The sequence below is a fragment of the Ceratotherium simum genome, chromosome 32 (genome assembly GCF_057802395.1).
Source record: "Ceratotherium simum simum isolate JZ-2026a chromosome 32, ASM5780239v1, whole genome shotgun sequence".
NCBI lineage: Eukaryota > Metazoa > Chordata > Mammalia > Perissodactyla > Rhinocerotidae > Ceratotherium > Ceratotherium simum.
This window is the reverse complement of record NC_141931.1, coordinates 29,554,550-29,564,967: the sequence shown is the minus strand read 5'-3', so window position 1 is coordinate 29,564,967 and position 10,418 is coordinate 29,554,550.

Sequence of the window (10,418 nt, the reverse complement as noted above, 5' to 3'; positions counted from 1 at the left end):
TCTCAGATGAAATTGCCAATGCTTTCCTAGCATTTAGTTAGAAATATATGATGCTAATGCAGGGTTTGACTATCCTGTGCAATCTGTAAATTCAATCTCATGAATCAAGTATATTAGCAAATGTGACAGTGTAACAAAAATGTGACTTGAAGGCTGCAAATCAAATTGACTAAAACTATAAAGGAAAGTTATGAACACACGTAACTGAAAGGTCAGAGGAATTTTGGGCTTCACAGGCACTTTTGCCAGAGCCCCAGTTCTGCTCTTCCCATCTTCTTGGACCTCCCCCCCTACTGCATCTGGGCTTCAAACTCAGGCTGTCTTTCCTTTTGGTAGGAAACTGCTTGCCACAGTTCCAAGCCTGCTGCCCAGTTTCCTCCTCAATCCTTAAATAAGGTCCTGGGCATCATTCTGATGGGGCCAAACAGGTGTACGTAATTGCCCAGATCCCTAAAACAATCAATGGGACCAGGGCTGGGACTGCACTGATAAATGCCGGCTGAGACCAGGGGTGCAGGGGGTCTAGTTGCTTCTGGAACAAAATGGTTTTGAGGGTTGGGGAAATAAACAAAAATCTAGGTGATTTTATTCAGAAAGGGGGAAGTAGATAATAAGTAGACCCAAACAAAATGGTCATACTAGGTAAGCCTTGGAAAGCTATTCCTTTAAAACAGAGGAATGACAACTGTGCATTGAGGATGCTCAAAACTACTTCTTAATTCCTAACATCTATCTTCAAATTCACACACAAATCTGCAACTGAATGTTATATAACACAGCTGTCCCGTTATACCGTCCACTCAGTGTATCTACAAAAGAGCACACACACCTTCTCCTGTAAACACCAGCCCACAGGACGCTATATTTTCTCAGCAGCACCACTATTCTCTCAGATTTAGATACATGGGATCGACTTGGATTTTCCCCCAATTTATTCTTAGTCCGTATGCATGTGATGATTAAGTTCTGTTGATTCTGTCTTCTACCTGGAAATGTACAAACAAGTCTCAGAAAGATTCAGACAAGGTAAATTTACCTGTATTCCTCTATGTAAGATGTGTCCATCTTGAGGGTGGAACCATACCTTATAGTAGACCTTCTGGAACGCACTTCAATGGTCTGCATGCAGTACTATAACCTCAGGAGTAATTTTTTGATGATGATGATAGTGTTGATTACAACAACAAACTATTTCATTTCTGATGACTTTTTTCATCTTATATCCCTGAAGTCCTTCTTCCTAGATGACCATCTACATTTTGAGATCATCTAAATTATATACCAAGTTCTCAAAAGGAACGTAATGACTTTACACTTTATTGACCAAGAGGGCTAAGAAGGATAAGTTGAAATGCCCACGCTTCACTGTTAAAGGTCTTTTGTTAGTTCCTTCTTCCAACTCATAATTTGAATGATGATAAGTTATAAACTCTAGCTGACCTAGTTATTTTTGAAATAAAATAAAAGTTTTAAAAATTCAGAACATAAAAAAAAAGCAAAATCCAAAGGCAGGAAATTGGTGTTCTTTTTTTATGACAATTTCTTATTGAGCTATCTTAGTGAAAGTCAATAGGAAATGATCTAAACAAAGTTGTTTTGAATTTTCTAATTAGCTACTCTATTTGTTTCTCAGGGCTGCTGTACAAGTTACCACAAACTTGGCTTAACAATGACACAGGGCCGGCCCTGTGGCTTGGTGGTTAAGTGCACGCGCTGCGATGCTGGTGGCCCGGGTTCGGATCCCGGGTGCGCATCGAGGCACCGCTTCTCCGTTCATCCTGAGGCCGAGTCCCACATACAGCAACTAGAAGGATGTGCAGCTACGACATACAACTATCCACTGGGGCTTTGGGGGGAAAAAAAATAAAATAAATAAAATCTTAAAAAAAAAAAAAAAAAAAAACAAAACAATGACACAAATTTATTCTCAACAGCTCTGGAGGCCAGAAGTCCAAAATCAAGGTGTCAGCAGGGCTGGCTCCTTCTGGAGCTTCTGGGGAGAATCTGTCTGATGCCTCTCTCTTAGCTTGTGGTGATTATGGCAATCCTGGGACTCCCGTGGCTTGTAGCTGTATCACTCCAGTCTCTGCCTGTGTCTTCATATGGCCTTCTTCCCTCTGCATCTGCACGACTCTCCTTGCTCTTATAGAATACCAGTCATTGGAGTCGGGAACCAACCTAATCCAGGGTGATAGTATCTTGAGATCATTATCTTAATTACATCTGCAAAGATTCTTATTCTAAGGTCATTTTCTGAGGTTCCCAGGGGACATATCTTTTAGGGGTCACCATTCAAGTCACTGCAGCAGCCATCCAAGAAAATTTAAAAACACTTTTCTGAGTAAAATAGCCTTGTTTACCTAAATAGAGCAAAATATTTCAAGGAGAATTAAAAATAAATTGCACTTATATAATCAGAATGAAGAGAGAAGAGAAATAAAATACCTGATTGTGACAAATTCTCTTTTATGTTTTTCGTATATAATAACTGTTTTTTAAACTATTTTTTACTTGGCTTAATGTGCATGGTGAAATTTTACCTAGGAGAGTCATTCATTCTCAAGACTAGTAGACCTTTTTACTTATGTATCTACATACATGCACACACATGTACAGGCATTCTAAATATAAAATGTGTATTTTATATAATAAAAAATGCCAGTTGGCTTCAAGAATCGAAGTTTGGGGTTTAAAAGTAATCTTTGCCTAGAATGACAACATCGAGTCCAGAAAGAGGAACCCCCTTCAGTGTCAACAACTGGGCAAGACTTTAGCATCTTTTGGATTTAGGTTAATTGAGAACTAGCTCAGCTGAATAGTATTGTTATATATTGGATTTTGCATTGGATTTGAGGGCCACAGATCCATTGATAAGGAAGTGTCGCTTGACTTTCCTAGGCTGGATTTTGACAGATATCTCATGGTGGAAGCTCATGGTGAGAAGGAGTGTCTGATTCACAGCAGGATGTAGGCATTCCAGACTCATACTTTCACAATATTATTATATTACTCAAGTAACAGTTTTTTTTATAGGAACTGTGGTGTTTCTGTAGGTATGTAATGTTTATAAGCTATATACTTTCTCTATAAAAAGTGTGTGGCTGCTGCTCATTTTGGTGGATTTGGAAGTTGTTCATCATCATTTCTCTGTCATTTAATTGTGAATAATATGTCTGCACATGAAACCTACTATTGGAATTTGGTTTATGGTGGTGGTGGTGGTTGAGAATCAGGGTTTAAGGACACTCGTTCACTCTTCCCCATTCAAGAGCTAAAGGAGTTGCATGAGTGGATAAGCAAGTTGAACATCGTTTATGGCCATGATTCTACATTCTATACCAGGTACCAGAGAGATATTTTCACTTCTCACTCACTCATTTGCTTTCTGATTTTTCCCTCTTCCTAAACTCACTGGCTACAAGTCAAAGCCTCTCTTTGCTTGGACCAGGGGGACAACAATGTTTTCTAAAATCAGAACTTACCCAACTAGTCAGTAACCTGGAGCTCAGAATAAACAAGAAAGAAGATAAAATGGGTGATGTCAACAGAGAGAGGGTACTCACAACAAGAAAAGATTTTCTAGCTGAGAAAATGCATTTAGGTCATATTTTCAAAAAAACTGAAGAGAACCCAAATGAATTTTCTTTATACAATATGATAAAATGATATGACTAGAAGAAATATGCTCAAATGCATGGTTGACTAAAATATTGAAGAAAAATGGGCAAATACACATAAATGTATTCACGTACACGTGGAACTACACATTTGTCCCCAAACTACACACCGAGAGAGTGCCTGGTGCATAAACTGCCCTACAGCCAGTACCTCTCAATCTGTTGGGTAACTAAATCTCATATCATCTCACAGCTAATACAGTGTATTATTGTTACTTTAACGCCTAATTAATAAAATGTCGACACCATTTAAAAATACTTGAAATATATTCTCATGTTATCAATGAGATCTACAAAACAACTACAAGAGATAGTTGTATGTAGGGTTGATATTGCATTTATTTCCATTTATAGATACTGAAATTAAGGTTCAAACAAGGACATATGTCTTGGCTGTAATCACTACAGCTAAGAGGTTTCAAAGCCTGAATTCCAACAGTTTTTGACACTAAATTTTGTGAGTTCTTCATAGTATTAGTAAGAACATGTTGTCACACAATTAAACTGTGTTTCCTGACAGTGTCTATAATAATGAATATTTTAATCCCCATCTGCCTGATTTTTCTGTGTTTCTTTCATTTGATTCCAAATGCAGAAGAAGAATGGAGAAAACATATATTGCTTGCCACCACCCAGAACAAGCACGAGGTTGGCTATTTGAACACAGGTATTCCAAGATAAGACCTAATACTTACGTGAACATCGATCTCCAAGTTATTCAGATGCCCTTTAGACTTGTTATTTTATTGATTTATATAGATATTTATTCATAATGGGATTTTAGACTTTGCATTATTTGGGGAGATACTTTTACAGCTTCTAAATACTTACATCATTTTATTTAAATTTTATAACAACACTTGGATGTGGATAAGGCAATTTGACTAATTTCATGCAACCAGTTCACAAAGAACCCGGATTAGACATTGTATTTTTAAAAAATTCATCACATTAAAGTTAGCCCCTCCTGTTTTCTGTCACCTAACCAGTTTTCTGCTGAGTTAAATCATCAGTTTATTTTCCTTAAACAACAGCATTCTCTGACAGTTAGTTTACTTAGCACGACGGGGGGGAAGTTAATACCCATGTCTTCCTCCCACCTGGGAATCCCATTATTTGATTATGGAGTTCACTGATTTGATTATTTACCTATTTAATCAGTATTTATTGAGAACACAGTATGTAGTAGGTGAAAACAAATTTTCATGGATCATACAAACATATGAACAGACGGCTACTGTACAAATGTCCAGGGCAGCAGAGCAGTGGTTGGCACCTGGGGCAATGGGGGCATGTAAGGGGCACTGGCTCAGACTTGGGATCAGGAAAGTCTGCAGGTTGCAACACACAGTTAACACAGAAGGAGTTAGAGCGAGCCACCTGAAGGCAGGGAGTATGTTCTACGCAGAGAGAACAGAGAAGTTAAAACCCAAAGGCAGGGGACAGCATGGTGCCTTAGAAAAAGTTCAAATCCAGGCATTCTGTGATATGGAGTACTAGAATTAGCAAAGCTGGTGAGAGGGGAGGCCTGAGAATTTGAGCCCGAATTATGAAGCGTCTTGCACTCCATTTAAGGCATTCCAATTTTATCCCAAGAGTAGTGCAGCCTTTGAAGACTGATAACTAGGTGAGAGGCATGATCAGATTTGAATTTCAGAAGGATTCCTCTGAATGTAGCAAGAAGACTGTTTTGAGAAAACAAAAGAGCAGAGGTAGGGAGGCCAGGAGTCTGCTGCAGCACCTCTGGGATCATCATGGCTGCAATGTGAGTGAGTGCAGTGGGAATAACAAAAAAGGGGGCTGTTTAGGAGGTGGAAGCACACAACAATGGGGTTAGAGAGAGACCCGAGCATTGAGATGACTCCCAGATCTCTGTCTTGGGGGAACTGGAGACGCCATAACTGGTGCACAACCCCATTGACCAGTGCAGGGTGCAGACATTGACCCCCTCTTTCACTTTCCCAGTACGTGTCTTTATCATCCACTTCATTTAAGTAGCATCAAGTCCAAGACCCCTCATAAATGATTCCCATTAGCCTAGGGGATTGCCTTAGAATCCCAAGGAGTCCTCAGTCCAAAGGAGCGGATTGAAACTTCAATAACACGGTGAGAAAGGATGAGTAGTCATGGCCACACTGTGTCACACTATCCTGTACCTTGAAAGTGCCCTCTTGGATAAATTCCTGCCGTAGACCGAGGCTCAAATCCCATCCACAGTTTCCCGGAGCTCAGTATCCTTCCAGGGTGGCCAGACCCAGAGGAGCTTCCAGACATAGACCCCTGCTTCTCCAGAAACAGGACTCACCATGGACACACAGCCCCGTGGTCTAGCCTGGGTGCACTCGTCAGGTTAAACTCCTACATGGAGAGGCATGTGGAGGTGTGAGTTAAGTAATATGGAATTTGATTTCTCTTTCGTGTAGCAATTCCGCCCAGAGTACCCAGGCTGGTGGAGCAGCCTGTCCCATGGAGTCGTCAGAGACTCAGTTTCTTCCCTGAATGTTGTGAAGCCACACTCTAGGCAAGCGTTCTTAGGCTTGTTCTGTGCAGTCTTCTCTGTGGCAGCCTGATAAGGCCTATAGACTCCTCAAAAAATATTTTATTTTATTTTATTTTATTTTATTTTATTTTTTTTTAGATTTTATTTATTTATTTTTTCCCCCCAAAGCCCCAGTAGATAGTTGTGTGTCATAGCTGCACATCCTTCTAGTTGCTGTATGTGGGACGCGGCCTCAGCATGGCCGGAGAAGCAGCGCGTCGGTGCGAGCCCGGGATCCGAACCCGGGTCGCCAGCAGTGGAGCGCGCTCACTTAACCACCAAGCCACGGGGCCGGCCCTCAAAAAATATTTTAAATGTAAAACATAAAATAAGGAGGATTAAAAAAGAGCAATCTATGAATATAATTCTCAAAATGTAAAATACAAAAATTTAATTTTTTAAAAATTATGGTAGTGTTATGGACTGAATGTGTGTCTCTTCCCCCTAAACAATTCATATATTGAGGCCCTAATCCCCAGTGTGGCTGTTTTTAGAGTAAGAAGGTGACTAAATTTAGATGAGGTGACAAGGGTAGGGCCCTAATCCAATAGGATTAGTGTCCTTATAAGAAGAGATGCCAGAAAGCTGGCTCACTTCCGCCCTCTCTCATTCTCTCCCCATTTCTCTCTCTCTTTGCACATGCACTTACCGAGGAAAGGCCACGTGAACACACAGCAAGCGAAGAAGAGAGGCCTGACCAAACACTGAATGAGCCAGCACCTTGGTCTTGGACTTCTAGCCTCCAGAACTGTGAGAAATAAATGTCTGTTGTTTAAGCCACACAATCTGTGATATTTTGTTATGGCAGCCTGAGCAGGGTAATATCTACAGTAATATTTGTGCTTCTTGCATAAGACACTAAATAACATAGTCCAGAAGAGACCCTATTATCTCCATCCAGTAGTCATGAGCTTCAACACGCTCATCTTGAAATGTCACTAATTACTGTGATATGATATGAAACTATTGGTGACAGAGACAGAAGCATTGCTGATGCTGTTGGAGATTTTTCTAAATAATAGTGAAAGGAAATGGTAAATTTCTTAGATGTTAATGAAAATAAAGTTATAACCATTTTTTCACAACTCATTCATGGAAGCCTAGGCCAGGAATCTCTCTCTGGAGACTTGTCCTACTTTGCAGAATGGAAGCCAGGTCATGGCCATGTCCATGTTCCATGTTGGGAGGAACAAGAAAGCCCAGACCAATGAACTCTGACATTGAGGTCACCAGATATGCAGACAACACTTCCACCCCATTCCAGTGGCCTGCACTTAGTCTGGGGAACGTGGTCTGTGCATGAGTAGCCACGTGCCCAGCCAAAATTTATCTGCCAGTAGACCGTGGTCAGACCCAAGATCAACACCTCCAGGCTCCTCTTCATCTCTCTTGGAGAGAAGGGATAAGAATCACAGTCTCTTCCTTGCAAGTTTCCCTTGCTTCTCATTCACACTGCCCGCCCTCTCCACAGGCTCTACATACCACAGGGAAATTCAGCTTTTCCTTGTATGGTCATACACACACTCACCTATAACCAGAAGATTGTGGTATTATCTATGCACAGGGCCTGGATCTCTATTAGTCTACTAATATTTAAATAACCAAGAGAATCATTCAATGAATTAGAAGATCAAAGATAATTGTGCTGTAATGTGACCATCCATCTCTGCCCACGCAGAAGGGTAGCTTCTTAGTTATAGGATCTTATTGCACCTATAACTCCATTAAACTAGGATGGAGTCACTGGGGTCCAGGCAGAGGCAGGATGGTGGGGAGATGTAAGGCCGTTTTTGTAGATGTTGCATTTGAAGTCCCTGTGTGACTATCAAAGGGCAATTTTCAGTAGACAGTGGAACATATTCTGTGGATTTCTGAAGAGAATTCTGGCCCAAAAATATAAACACTTGAACCATCAGCCTAGTGTTCATTACAGAGAGAGGACAGAGACTATCCAAGGAGGATGTGGGACGAGAAGGGGAGAAATTTTAGGACTGAGACTTGATGAACAGCAACAGTAAAGAGAGGGTATCAGAAGAGATGTCTACACAGGAAACTGCTTGAATTTGGGCAAAGAAATAGTAGGCCAAGTAAGATCTGGGTTAAAAATTGCCAATATATTTAAGGAGTACATTGGTCACTTTGAAGAGAGAAATGTCAGGGTTTGAGAACTGAAAGGCAGCTAAGAGGTGGAATTTTATGATTGTATAGTACTCTTGCAAGAAATGTATTTCTATGCCCATGGTCTTTATGGGAGCAGTAGTCTGGAATTTGTGGGGACGTTTTGGATTGTGACAATGATTGTGGTGCTACTGTCATTTAGTAGACTATGTCAGAGAACCTGGATATGCTGCAGTGCACGAACAGTCTCAGACATGGGTAGAACCATCAGCATCTTACCCAGCTTTCCAATGTGCTGCAGGACACTCAGAAAAGCGAAAAACTTTTTATCTGAGCAGACTCAGGTTAAATAAAACACACACATGTTTTTGCATGGTTTTCACACACTCTAAATTTTACAGAAATTCAACTAATGTGCAAATTGAGAGAAGATTGTAATTGATTTAGAAATTTACCCAAAACTCTCCACATTTCAGCAAAATCACATCATAGGGGACGTTGCTGCTTGTAGCCTTTGAGGATGAAACGTAACTCACCTGCATTGAATTGTACCCATAACTTCCACATTTGCAGTGACCGTGTGTATGTTACATAAGCATCTGAGTACCTACTTATGTTTTCAGTATAGTTGTGCCCAAGTACTTAAATATTGAAATCGTACCATTTTATCTTAAATTATCTTCCTTTTATTTTGCTCTACTTTATAATTAGGGCAGTGTATTGACTTTTAAAAGTCATTTGTCTAGTTATATAATATTGTCTGTGGATTTTACATCGAAGTCATAAAGGGAGGTGCTGGAATGATAACACTGAAACCACTGGGTCTCACAGCTCCTGACTCCGCTGCCGGCCTCACTCCCTTTTCCAAGAACTACTCCTTATCCATCCATGGGGCTAGGATCCTGGAGCAGCGTTTACACTGCCTGACCCATTCCTAAATGTAATTGATGAGCCTGAGGTGTGATGAGATCAAAGCAGGGCCAACTGTATCCATTCTTCCTGGAATCTGGATTTGGGTTTCAGACACTAATCAGTGCCTGTGGGTGGGCTGGACTGGTGTCCATGCTGACTCAGAATAGTCTGGGCAGTTCTGACTCATGTACAACAAAATCAGAGCAAGTTGGTGTGCAAGAAGGGAAAGAACAGAGCAGAGCAAAGAGAGATCAGAGTCTTGTCACGTTGAGTGATGATGGGTCTGTGAGCACAGCCCAGTGAGAACCAGGTCCTCTGCCAGCCTGGGCCTTCCTTTAGACACCCCAAATCTTTACAACAGCCCACCATGTTTTGCTTCTACTGGAGCAATGGCATTTTCTTAATTGCAACCAAAAAGACTTGCCTATTTTAATTTCCATTTCACATGGGTGTTAATTAATAGTTGTTAAATGAGTTAATGTAAGAATAAATGAATACATAAATTAAGTCGATGGCTTCAGATGAATTTTTAAAATTTTATTAACAAAATAGGGCTTTCTATTATTTCTTCCAACTGATTATCTACATCTGTTTATTACATTTTCACTCCCAATTCCACCCTCCTCTTCCCAAAAAGGAGGCAGTTTGTGTTTCATGTGCTATTATGATGACTTTGCTCAAACTACTTGTTTTGAATGAAAAGACTTGATTGTGTAGTGGTGTCTCTGTGTATGTGTGTGTGTGTGTGTGACAGAGAGAGAGAGAGAGAGAGAGAGAGAGATGAGGGAAGAGTGTCCTTTCCTATCTAACTCTCTGGGCAAGAAACATCTAACATGCAGTTATCAATAAAAATTGTATTTTCTAATGTTAAAAATAGCTAATTCTTCTTTAGAGATCTAGCTGTAGGCCTAAAAGGAAGGGTTATAATTTTAAAAGCTATGAGAAGTGCCGAAGGCTTCTCCATTATTGTGGAATTGTTGGATTGTGTATTAAAATTCAGAAATTGTGCTTTATAAAATTGTTTTTAGTGTTAAGAATTTAATGCATTATTAAATTCAAATATTGAAATATTCTAAGGGGAAAACTACACTACATAATCATTCTACTCTAATTTCATGTTTTAGATTTTGTGCATATTTTATATCCTACATTTCTTAATTTTTAGGTGTTTA